Source organism: Eptatretus burgeri, chromosome 12 (genome assembly GCF_056783735.1).
Source record: "Eptatretus burgeri isolate ZD-2024b chromosome 12, Ebu_testis_v1, whole genome shotgun sequence".
Classification (NCBI taxonomy): Eukaryota; Metazoa; Chordata; class Myxini; order Myxiniformes; family Myxinidae; genus Eptatretus; species Eptatretus burgeri.
This window is the reverse complement of record NC_140972.1, coordinates 18,887,723-18,900,236: the sequence shown is the minus strand read 5'-3', so window position 1 is coordinate 18,900,236 and position 12,514 is coordinate 18,887,723. Positions and strand designations below refer to the sequence as shown.

The following is a 12,514-nucleotide window of genomic DNA, read 5'->3' as shown; positions in this document are numbered from 1 at the left end:
GCGTAGAATGTGTCCTTCACGGTAACATCACTCGCCTCAGTCGGAGCATAAATAGAGATCATAGATCATAGACAGGTCATAGACAATGAAAAAACAAGGAAAATGTGTCCAAGAGCCGCGTCCTAAAGGTTTTGTCTTCACCAGAAGAAGAAGAAGAAGAAGAAGAAGAACAAGAAGAAGAAGAAGAACAACGCGGAGCTCTCTTCGAGCCAACGTTTGCAACGTGACGCGGCTAAAAATTCACCCTTGCAAAGGGTGGGGGAGACGATTTACGATTTTCGTCTGTACATGTTCCACAGTACAAGTGGTTTACTAACCCCTGCTGCAGCCAGGGAGGATAATTAGGCATAGTACAAAATATATTTACTCCACTTCACCCACTATTCTCCCCCACCACCCCCCATGCTGCTCCCAAAGGTAGTGGGTGTTCCGAGTCGATAAAACACACCACAAAATGTGGAAGTTCTTTTTTCACCTGAATTTATCAGAGATGGCTTTCTGAAAAATTAATATGTAATTTGGGGCAAAGGTTCCGACATGTAAAGATTATAAAATTGCTTTAAGATGAGCAGTATTTTATTAATAGACATAGTTACAATTAAAATTTGAATCAGAATTCACAAAGCAATTTGGCATTATCATCATCACAGGAATATCGAGTTTGCTTTGGTACATTCGCTTTCACTGAAGGATGCAATTTTCACAAATAAAGTCATTAAACATTTTTTTTTTGACCACTTTTCCCCCACTTGTCCCCATTACAGGACTTTCTCTGCGACAAAAAGTGATATAACCAAATTTATATTTGATTGTCTGAAAGGTTATCTCCTTACACATGGCCTTTTATTTGTGTTATTACTGAAATTACATCACAATTGTACATAATTGGCTGACTTTAATGCTTTCCTTCGATCAGAGGCATGGAAAAAAAAACTCTTGAACACCTTGAAATTTTTCCTTGAAGCTAGAAAACTTTTCTCATGGTTTTCTGGTTTCAAGAAAACTTCTTTTATTGTAAGGAAATTATTTTTTGGGCAGAGCACAACTGGCTGCATGACTACATCACATAGCAATGGCGGTCACCACACTCGTATTTGACAAAAGTTTCTGTCAGATGGTATGCACCTTCTTCTCCTTCTCCTTCTCCTTTTTTTTAAATGCAGCACATGGCTATGGGTAGTATCATTTGTTGGGGGTGCAGCTGTGCCGCTGATGCATTGCTTCTTGTCAGTTACAGTAGGCATTTGGAACTTGGCAAAGGGTGTCAGCGATAGCTCAGTTACTTTTCACGAAGGACACGGTGGGATCTTTAAGTTCCACAAATGAATGCCAAGGAATGGCGCACACAATGATGCCTTGCCCTTCCCCTTTGTTTGAGAGTCGCATTATCAGATGACTGCCTTCTGATTTTGGCTACCCACATAATTGACATGGCTATTCCTCCTTCCGAAGAAGTCATTTTCTTCCATAAGTGCAGATACCAAGATTTGAAATGAATGGTGGAAATGGAGGCCAGATGACTGAGGATAAGTCCACCAACTTGGCTCGTGATCTGAGTGTCGGCAATGATGTGGAGATGGGATCATTAAAGGTGGTTGTGGGTACATCAAGTTGAGATTAAAAGAAAGCCACAGATATTTAAACAGACAGTAAAGGAAATGGGAAAGTTCTGTGCTGTGCAAGGTCAGGTCAGTCAGGTATGGGAGCATGCGCCGGAACAGCGCGTCGCTGCGTCCACTTTCCACCAGTACTCCAGCAGCCTGTCTGGCCATCCCCCAGGCAGATGCCTGGCCCATCCAATTTCCTTGAGGTGCTGATCAACCTGCTGCAACCACAAGGCATGTGGTTGGCCCATTGGCCTCCTCCACTTGCAAGGCTCCCTCGCTGAGAGAATCTGGTGAGTAAGATCAGCGACAGGAAAATGAGCCACATGTCCATGCAGCGGGAGCTGATGCTCACAAACTATGCAGGTAACAAATCTCATTTGAGTCTCTCTCAGCAACCGCTCGTTGGATACAAAGTCCGACCAGCCAAGGATTCTCTGAAGAGACCTGGAACCAAAGGAATTAAGTCACCATCTCAGATCTCTGGTCAGGGTCCAAGTCTCACAACCGTAGAGCAAGCATGGAAGCACCAAGGACCTGAAAGTGGGGCAACTTAGCATAACAATTGTGCATTTTATGAGGAAAGCACTAAATTTGGCACTCTAGTAGCCTAACATATTGTGAACAGATTTGGAGATTGGGCCATCTCAAATTCAGCCGCTGATGGCTGTGGCAGCCCTTTTCCAAAATGCCCGTTTGCGGCTACTATAATTTCACTCTAACATTGGTTTGAACATTTATTAAAAGCTGAATTAAGAAAAACATAACCTGTAGCCACCTCAAGTTTAAAGATAACCACCATTTTGCAAGATGGCTGATAATTATTGGTTGTATCGGACGACTATCTCACTCATAGAAATTGGTTGTTGAGAATTGTGGCAAACGAATCGCGGGCTGCGTCTGATTGATTTGAATACCAACATCGCTTATGTAAAGTCAGTGGTTGTTGAGCGTGGTTGCAAACGAATCATGGGCTGCGTCTCATTCATATGAATACCGACATCTCACTCATATAAATTGATAGAGAGAAGTCTGATTTAAATGTTCTGAATCAGTGACACAGTCTGCTCTGTTAATATTCTCTCAATTTTGTGAGCACTCTCACACACACACACACACACACACACACACACACACACACACACACACACACACACACACACACACACACACACACACACACACACACACACACACACACACACACACACACACACCTGTGCATTCAAGTGTGGCCTTTTTGCACTTGCAATGCTTCAGACAGCTCTTCTTGCACTTCCACGATACTAGCTCATAGCAGGTGTGGGCTGCTTTGGGTAGCTTCGTCCAGTGTGGCTCGTACACCCCCTCGTCATTCTTGACCCAGCCCCAGCTGGATGGAGGAGGCAGCTCTGGCGTTGGTAGCAGTGTTTGACCCCACACATGGCCTCCTTGGTAGGCCGCCCTCATCACATGCTCCTCCAGAGCTGCCTCGGTTGGCGGGATCAGCTGCACGTTGTTCTTCTTCGCGAAGAGTTTCTTCCGGGCCTTGTCAATGTCGTTGCACATGCTCGTTCTGTCATGGAGCAATATGACGAACCTCTTGATGGTGTGCATGATATTGTCTGGTATGCCACTTGGTGCAGAGGATAGCTTCAGCAGTGCGTCTGTAAGTTCTGGCACAACGGTCCAGATTGTCCAAGCAGTCTTCTTACCATGTCCAGCAAAGCTAGATACAGTGTCACACCCAGTCAGAGCGTGAAACATTGGGAGTGCCTGTGCCTTCTCTGGTCCTAGGCCAGCTGCTATTTCGTGGGCTGCCAGGTACTGAAAACTCTTCCCAGTGCCAAATGCTAGCCACAGTTCATCTTCTGGTTGCAGTCCCTGGGCCATTGACAAAGCCAACACCACAGCATCGGTGTCAACTGTCTTGATCAGTATCTTGTGGTGACCATGGTTGGCTGCATGGGATGCATGCAACAACATTCGACTGTCAGCTTCTTTGTGGCTGCATAGGGCAAGCAAGGCCAGGTCTAGCAGCGGTGGCTTGCTCAGGACTGCCTCTCCATCAGTGATAACCAGCTGCTTGTTATCCTGATCAAACCACCTGAAGATAGCTTCTGATAGGAACTTGAACAGCTCAGTCTTGTTGGTGTCCACTCGGAGGAAGTTCTGCCAGTTTCCAGGTATAACTGCTGATCGGACCACGCGTCTACGCACTCCTTTTCCACGCTTTGATCTTGCACTGCCTTTCAGTGAATCAGCAATGTAGCGGTCCCAGACCAGGTCCAGGCGTGATACAGTCTGAAGCTTTGTTGACAGGTACAGTATGAAGATATTCTGGGCATAGTCATCAAATTCTTGGCTACCGCAGGCTTCAGCATCTGGACAATGACTGCCCCATCAAGAACTAGACTGGTGGTATCAGGAGCCTCTGATTGGGCATTGGAGAACTCTTCAAAGCATTTGAGGAGATCACTCTTCGTACCGAGACGGACACTTTCTCCATCGGAGAGAGCTGGAGGACATGCTTGATTCTCATGACGAAAGAACTCTTCAAGGTTTCCATCCCTCGTCTGGCAACTGATGTCGAGCCGTGAGAAAAGTGCACCGTCGTTCCTGAGAGAGGCCAGCTGCTGTTTCCCTTTGCTCACACTTCTCGGGGTGGAAGTGCTAAACACCTTCAGCTTGTTCCGACGAATTGCCTCATCAATTGGCTTGGTCCTTTCCACCAGGCATTCTCTGGTGAAAGCCTGGAACTGCTCTTGGCCAATCTTCTTCACATTCCTGACATTCTCAACTGCAGCAGGACCTGCAATTTCCTTTGTGTCAAGGACAACCAGATCCATGCTCTCTTCCTCAAAGGGGTTGCCAAGCTCTTCTATGACGCTGACAAGGGCACAGACATCCTTGGCGAAAGAGGTTTGCACACTTGGTGTCTGGTCATGATAACATGTGTCCTCTCTCCTGCCCCAGTGTTGACGGCCATCTTGGAACTCTTCTATGGCCCTGACAACTTCTGGCCCAGCAATTATCCAACGTTGCAGGGCACTTGGGTTATCAGTGAGGCCGACTGCTCCACCATCTCCTTTGATGCATGCGTTGTTCTGTTCATGTGCCTGGTCGATTGGGATCGAAGAGAACACGTTCTTTGTCTTCTGCACAGTGAAGTTGCCAGCCATAAATTCTCAAGCTACATCTGGGTGCTTCATTGGGAGTGCAATCATGTCCCTCAGGTGAACAGGGACCCACCTGGCATAGTGTGTGTGGTCTCAGGCATGGAACCATAGGACCAGTTCCGTCACGGCATCAAGGTACATCGTGAATGAAGCCTGCCGCAGAGAATGCACGTAGACCAGTACCAACATCTCCAGTTCCAGCACAGTTGCCCAGTACTGAAAGTTGGGAATGTCTTCTCCTCTCTGGTGACACCATTCTTCGAACTCAGGCAGGTCTTCTTAGTCGGGTAAATTGGTGAAATGATCTTGCAAAAGTGGATACCAACATGCCATTTGGCACAAAGGGAGTTTTTTATATATAGATTAATATTTGAACGAGACCCAAATTGGCCGAATTCAGATTTGGGTGTAATTAAGCAAAATCCAAGATGGCCACCAAACACTAATGAATCAGTATAAAAAAACAACCATTTCCATCAAATTATGTTAGATATTACTTGCATATGCTTTAATATCACCATATTTCATTCACTAGTACGTGCCTGTAAAAAAAAAAAAAAAATTTAATAAATAACTTCCAATCGCAAGCAACAAACAACAACCACACAGGCCATTTCTTCACTCTCGCGTGCCCGTACGTGCGTGGCGCGGAAGTTCGCATATCACAGTTATGATGATTCGCAATTTAGGTTTTAATGGCTAATTATTCAATTAGCGCCAACGTATTTTGCCTTTTCGCAATGTCATCGCAAGGAAAAACAAAAAGAGAAGAGAAGAGAGAAAAAAATTACTTCCTGGTTCGGAGCATACCAGCACTCTGATGTTACCGAAATTATGCACCGTATCATATGAAAACGATCATAACTTGCGGTATGAAAACGATCATAACTTGCGGCATTGTGTTTATCTATAAATGCGCATAAGAAATTGAGAAATTATTAGAATACCCGAAGTCATCACTATCCGGAAGTCCGTACGTTGTAACCTGCAATGGCGAACACGACTGAGTTTCCCTTCCCCATCGGCCACGCCCACGCAACAACGTGTCTTGTCATTGGTTTGGTAAATAAATGGCCATAACTTGGGAAGCACTTGTCCGATTAATATCAAACCTTGAAAAGGCACATCCTCAGGGCCCCAGCAATATACCTGGCAAGTTTCAATTAGATCGGACCAGCGGTTGTCGAGAAACAGCGGACACACACACACACCCACACACACACACACACACCCACACACACACACACACACACACACACACACACACACACACACACACACACACATACACACACACACACACACACACACACACACACACACATTGCTGGAATTATAGATAGATGATTCAAAGAAATTGAGTTTACATCTAAAAACAATATTTAAATAATTAATAATGGTATTTTAATTAGTTTAATTCCCATCATTTTGATTAAACAACATTTAAATTGAAGTATTTACAGATGTTAAATATTTTACTCAGTCAACCTTTTGTCTGTGTTTATATACCCAAGAGAGGCATCATAGAAGGTCGCTAGACAATGTAGATATTGCAAATTATTAATTTCAAGGGCTCATATGTAGCTTATTGACACACAGATGCGGAAGCTGTGATATTGACAAGGCTGCTTTACAGCTGTTAGGAGATCTTTCTGTATCAATCTGGCACCCTTCAAGTAACATCCGAACTCGAGTAAATAATGTCATGGGAATAGATCTTTCTGGAAAATCATGAGTGAAAGAACCAGTGAACTTTGGAAATTCATCAAATAATCTGTTACGTATAAGACCAGCTGCTCTTGAGAGGATCATTCCCTCTTCCTCTGCTGAATTCTTGCAAGAATAAAAGATAGCTTCTCCTGGAGTATCTTCAAATACAAGAAGAATGTCTTTACCCTTCTTATGGGCTTGCAAATCAGGAATATATGTGAGAATTTTGTCTTTTCATCTTGTGGAATGAACCTTGTGCTCTGCATCTTTTACTCCAAAATCATTCATATGCTGGATGGTGAGTTTCACAATGTTTGCCAGTTTGAATACTGGAAGAGAATCAGATGTTTCATAGCGATCTTTGATGTAATGGATAATTTAATTGACTACAACTCCATAAAAGAGATCATCATCACTTTTTTGTTCTCTTGGTTTCTTCCTGTCAAACGCTCTAACACGATTATTTAAGCCAGTCAAACAAATTTTATGGTACTTGGCATCATGAGCAAACATGTCTCCCTCACTTTGTTTGGCCAGGAGTTTAGTATCACTAAGTTTTAGAGCAGCAGCGAACACTTTCTCATGAATTCCTGTAGTCTGTGTATTCACAAAATTGTTCTCACTGTCTTCCTTATTACAGAAAAAACAAGTATGCTGATCTGAGACCTTATTAAATGAAGATCTGGTCTTTAATTTCTCTCCTGAAGTTTCTGCCTCACTGCCCATCTTCCTTTTCTTTATATGTCTCTTTGCCTTAGTTTTATCATATTTATTTCTGCAGGATTTGTGATATTTGGCTTCTCTGTTAATGAATGTCTGCTCCAGGCCACACCCATCATTCATACTCTCCAGCTGAATGTTGTCTGGTAGAATCCCAAATTCATCAAAGAGCTGTAGATCTTCAGCGAGACTTGTGTCGCCGACCCCTTTGTGTGGACCATTATTGTTCATGGGACACACAAGCCGCTCTGATGTGTCTTCTTGGCACAGGCAACACTGGTCCCAGCATATAGGGACTGCATGTCTCACCAGTTGAGCTTGATCAAAATCTTTACTTACATCAAGAAATTCAGATTTCCTTCTCTTTGACATCTGTAAACATATAATTGTACTTTAATAATATGAAAATTAAATGTAAAATATTGCACCAATATCAGAAAAAATGTAATATACCTGCCAAAAAGTACAAATAAAAAAACTAAATTCTAAGGTTTCCAAAAATACTTTTAAATTTCCATAGCATAAAATAATTTTATATGTAATTAATACTAACTCTTTCAATCTACATTATGCAATATTTCATAAATCGCCCACATTAAAAAATACTGAACCAAACCCCACACTTTCCCCAACCTAATATATGTAACAAATATTAAGATTATATATAAAAAGTCATCAAAAAAGCCATTATTGTATTTACATTGTCATGGACTGTTACCTCGATTGTAGGTGGTACAGAGCCCCATGAGAGTGAAACAGCAAAGAAAAGTTATTTTCATGAAATAACAAGTGAAATCCTTCAATACAGCACGTGTAGTGAAGCAAATGAGTACACCAATGTTAAAATATGCAATTTATGTTTTTTCAGTTGAAAAACAATTAAAAAGCGTACTTAATATTTGAAATGTAAAAATCTTGTTATTATTGTGATAAGCACCTTTATATATAACAGAAGGAATGAAATCGTTCGATACAGCGTGGCAGGGGGCCGCAAAAGAATGATGTAAAAAAAAAAAAATCGTAAAGTTAATGTACAGACAAACAAATGATGAGTAAAATGTAAGCTTTGCTGATGAAAAGATGAAAGCAAAGCTAAAATATTTGTTGAGCAACACATTGAAACATAGTGGTTACACCAACTACATAATATTAGTTATATTGTTATTATATAAAATATAGACGAACACATTTTGAATTTAAGCATATTTAATTTTTGCATATTTTGAATGTACAGTACAAAGTTATGAAGATAATTCAAGATATCTCTGGTTGAAATTACCACTTATCACTTTGCCACCAATATATGCCATAATTGTAAGTAAATTTCAACTACTAATGCATGACGAAACACTTGTTTATGGCTAATATTAAAGAGAATGATGGCATTAGAAGAACTTAGCTTTCAGCGTTCGGCATTCGGCACGAAACGCCATGGTGGGCGGAAATGACGTCTTTCGTTTGTTCGTACATGAGAGGGGAGCGTTTCTTGTTTTTTTTTTTCCATCAAGCAATAAATTAAATGGTTTTCACATATATAACACATTAGTTTCACAAATTTCCATTGAAATACTCGGGTGTTTCCGTCAATTGTCGCCATTTCCCTCAAGGTTATGCACTGCCATCTACCGGACGGCCGTCATTGGCTGTCTTGAGGCACGTGGGGGGGGGGGGCACCAGAGACATGGTAGACACCGGGGACATTTCAAACTCGGTGGAATTGTATACAGCGCAAGCGCTGTAAAAATGCTATATATCGGAACCTATGATTTACTGCCTTTCTACAATACTAAAATTATACATTGAATAGCTATAAAAGTAAATCAAGCCAAAATCTTACCTTATTTTTTCTTTATAAGTCCTCTCTGAGAGCACCATGAGGTTTTTGAGCCAGTGCGATTTCCTCGGGAATTCCCGGGATTCCCAGGGGCATCCCTCAGGAATCCCCTTCCAGGAGGCTCCCAATGATGCTATTGTTTTAGTAACTTCTTCTAACTTTCGAAGTTAATTATCTTAGCTTATTTTTGTGTTGTAGAACTCATACATTTCAAGTATAAAATAGAATGTTTTGCATGTTTCATGTTTTACACGTGAAAAACACATGTTTAAGGTAACTTTTTCATAAATCAATGGTTTTCATAAAGTATTATGAGAAAAAAAAACAAAAATTCGTTACTTTTTTTACTTTTATTGGGCAGTTTAATTAAATATACATGATTACAATTCATATTTTATGATTTGTTTTGTATTATTTAACTGTTTTGATTAATATTTTTTGTAAATATAATTGATATTGAAATTTTTACACTGTCACTTTATTTATATATAATGATTGGCAGACATCTTGGATCATGACCAAATTACAGCCAATCAAGGGCATTGCCAGCTTGGGTGTCATTAAAAAATTTAAGTAGACATATCTATAGTACTTTGTGCCAAATGGCATGTTGGTATCCGCTTTTGCAAGATCGATCCCATATTTGTCACCAATTTACCCCACTATCTGTATCATCAAAATAGGTCATCCAGTGGCGTTCATACGCACGGTGTTGCAGGATGTGCAGTGCCGCTGCAGTGATTTGATGAGCTCTTCTTGTGCGGGTGACGTGGGCAGCTCGCAGGAAGGAGTCGACTGTCCCTGGCGTTGCAATCTCAGCTTGCACCAAGGCTTGTACCCAGCCACTTCCTCGCAGCCAGTCGCCCACCCTCTTCAGGGCGGCCATCTCGATGTGGAGCCCACCAAACATCACTACCATCTTTTCTTCACTATACTTCTCTGGTCACTTCCACTGAATCTGCTTTGCCAAGGCAAACAGTGGCTGGTCCAAGGTGATGACAGGTGTCTGGCCAGGATGCACATGTTCTACAGCATTCTTCACCACATCCATGGAGTGACGGATCATGGCCACTGTGTGGGCACTGTCAAGGAACAGTGGAAGCAGGGCGGTGGGGCTGATGGTTCGAGGTAACGACGGCTGGTGACTGGCATGAAACGCTGACCACGATATGTTCTGGTATGTCCCAGTGTTGTCCTCTAGGAGCCGCCTTGTGTGCTCCAGCCACAGGTATTCCTCCTCAGTCTACTCCTTGAAGTCATCTCTGGTCAAGGACACCACTCTGGTAGCTGGAACAGACAGGTTTTTCATGCTGGTAGTGACTGGGGGCACATCAGTATAGTAGTGTGGCAAGTGGCCGTCCATCTTCGAGCTAGCATCTCTAGATCCACCAACGATTACAATGCTTCAGTCCACTCCTTCGCCAATGAAAGAGGGGTGCTGGAGGAGGGAGATGGCTGAACCATGGAAGGACTCTTTCGCTTTCGTTGAACTGGGATTGTGGTCGATATTGTCTATGGCTGATGTTGTGAAGACATTGCTGCACATATTTGGGGGGCAGACCACTTGTTCTCTGTTAACCTGTTGGCAGGCACTGTTCCCCATCTGAGCCGAGAGCTCGAGAACACGGGCATATGAGATGCTCATGCCCAGGTGTGACAACCTGTCTACTCACTCCCTCTTTCGTGTGTGAGCATGCAACATCATCACTACGTATGTGGGAACTGGGGTCTCCTGTGCAGCACTGTGCCTGGCAGTTACGGGTCCTGTGGTGTGATGTGCCCGGTTGTGCTTGATGCAGTTAAACTTCAGAATCTGGGCAATGGCAGGTGCTGCAGGGGTTGTGTCTGCCATCTTATCCTTAATGCTGGGACCCTCAAGGACCATGCTCACCAGGGCAAGCAGCAGTGATGGCACAGATTCTCCTTGGCATCCTTCAGGGAATCCATTGAAGGGCTCAGCTTCTTCAAACATGTGGTGGCGCACGGTCTGTGCAGCACGTGCAAGATGGACCACATCATTATCACTGTCCAGATCACAAGCTTTGATGAGAGCAGCCCCAACGTCTTCTTCAAATACCAGCAGGACATATCTCCCCTTTGTGTGTGTGTGCATGTCAGGGAACTGGGTAAGGAGTCTCTGCTTCAGTGGTGTGGAGTGGACCCTTGGGTCGAGCTTAACCCTGAGCTGTTCCATTCTGGACTGATAGAGCTCTACGAGATTAGCTAACCTGAACACTGGTGCTGTCTCCTCATCTAGCTTAGCTTCTTCTATGTAGAGGACCAGTTCGGCGAAGACAATACGTGATACTTCTCGCTCCTTGTCTTTGCACTTGGGTCCCTCAGACTGGGCCTTTCTAACATGGTTGTGCAGCACTGATAAGCACTTCTTATGGTACTTGGCGTCCTGGGTGACCATGTCCCCGACACTGAGTCGGCCGAGCAGCTCTGTGTCTTCAAGAATGGATGCCCAGTCTCGAACTTTACTGTCCATTTGAAATGTTGCAACTTCGTGAACACCATCAGTTCCTGCAGGTTGTCTGCAGAAGAAACACTGGGCTTATTGGGCCTTCTCTGTACTGGATGATCTTGAATGAAATCTGGTGCGTTTGCATGCATCTAGTACGTCATGGATCTCTCCTTCTGTCATGAATGTTCGCTTTTCTGCCCTTTGCAATTTTGTATTGTTATATTTGAGCTTGCATGTTTGATGGTACAAAGCATTGTTTGCAACCATGGCCACTTCAATGCCATACCCTTCGTTGAGTCTTTCCAACTGAAGTGTTCCTGGAAGTTGTCCAAGCTCACTGAATCTGATCCAATTGGCTGCGAGTGAATTGCACGCACTTCCAGAGTCTTTTCGCTTGGACTGTGAAGGACATGTCAGAGACTCTGCTTTGTCCTCTTGACAAATGATACACAGCGTCCAGTTAGTCTGAGTTGGGTGCATTGATGTTGATGGGACAGGACGCTCAAGGCCAACCAATTGGAAGCTCTTGGACATGGTCAAGTTGTTCAATGTTACACTTGGCTGTATCTTCTGTTCACCAGCAACCACCACCATCAGGATCTGGAATGACACAATGTAGGATAAATTAGTTATGAATTAAACCGGTTTTCTCCTCGCCCATAGTCATAAATACTATTGCCACTTGTAAAATCTTCTACAGACGCTGATGACGGCACATAGACAATTCACACCCATCATCTGAGTTACATGGCTTCATTCCCAATACGACCTAATTCATCCATATTTAGGTTATTTCGAGCCGATGTGATGAGATGTGTTGCGATTGACTGTAAGAGTCAATAAAAATGCAATTTCAGAAAACGGAAGGGTGACTCAACAAACTGGATTAGCTTAGCTTATTAGCTAAGCGAATTTTAGCTTAGCCATGAAAATGGAAACTAGAATGGAAAACTACTTACAAATGGTTTCGGCATTGCCGTCAATCGAACGAAGATAACCCGAAAACTAACGAGTTATCATG

At 43.0% G+C, this 12,514-nt stretch overlaps 1 pseudogene; it reads right to left on the bottom strand.

Moving 5' to 3' along the window:
• Positions 1–610: 610 nt before the first annotated feature.
• LOC147015195 (uncharacterized) lies at positions 611–12,027 on the bottom strand (annotated as a pseudogene).
• Between the last annotated feature and the right edge of the window lie 487 nt (positions 12,028–12,514).